Raw genomic sequence first — 852 nt, forward strand, 5'->3', positions numbered from 1 at the left:
GGGTTCCACAGCCGCACACGGAAAAACACTTTAAATAATATAGATTAAAAGTGACTGTCTTCCATCGGCTCCTCGGTAGTATAGTGGTTAGTATCCCCGCCTGTCACGCGGGAGACCGGGGTTCAATTCCCCGCCGGGGAGGATATTTTTTTTTTTCCCCCCCTGTCTTCTAATTCCGATTTGTTTAAAGCTGAACCACAAGAGGATGGTCAAAACACTGGAAAGAAGAGCTTGGAGAGCAGAAAGCGAATCTGAAATCTGAATCTGTAAAAACCTTGACTAGTTGATAGGATGTTTCTCATCATTACATAGTCTAAATATAAACTAGAACTAGAACAAGTGATGTAGCAGAGGGCCTGAAAGCAGGCCAATCTGTCTTAGTCAGGCTCCACCCACCATATCCACTACCTACCCACTATTTAATCCTTTAAATGTGCGGTGAAAACACACCTCTTCCGCAAACATCACTCCTAAGAACCTTTCCCATAATGCTAGTCCTTTTTACATCCTTCCTTTTGCAATATCATGTTAATCTCAGCTTTTGTTCTTGTTATTTGGTTTCTCTTTGTGTTTTTTGTACTGTATTTGATTTTATTCTTTATTTAGTACAGTTGTTTATTCTTTTATAACTCATGTTATTATTTTGTTTTCCTGTCCCTCATATGCTGTCCATATTTTGTTTTTGTTCTTAAGCGCTAAGAGCATGCTCCTTAGGAGTGTGAGTATGCGCTTTAAAAATTTTGCATTTATTATTATTATAAGAATTATTATCCTGCTCCAGAGTAGTTAAAAATTGTAAAATTATGGGAAGGTGATCACTGCCACACAGATCATCATGAATAAAAGCAACTA

The 852-nt window shown here is 38.0% G+C and overlaps 1 non-coding gene across 1 annotated transcript; it reads left to right on the forward strand.

Moving 5' to 3' along the window:
• Positions 1 to 69: 69 nt before the first annotated feature.
• Positions 70 to 141, forward strand: Trnad-guc. The gene has a single exon. It is a non-coding gene; the product is annotated as a tRNA-Asp (tRNA).
• Positions 142 to 852: the final 711 nt, after the last annotated feature.

Source organism: Pomacea canaliculata, linkage group LG8 (assembly GCF_003073045.1).
Source record: "Pomacea canaliculata isolate SZHN2017 linkage group LG8, ASM307304v1, whole genome shotgun sequence".
Taxonomy (NCBI): Eukaryota; Metazoa; Mollusca; class Gastropoda; order Architaenioglossa; family Ampullariidae; genus Pomacea; species Pomacea canaliculata.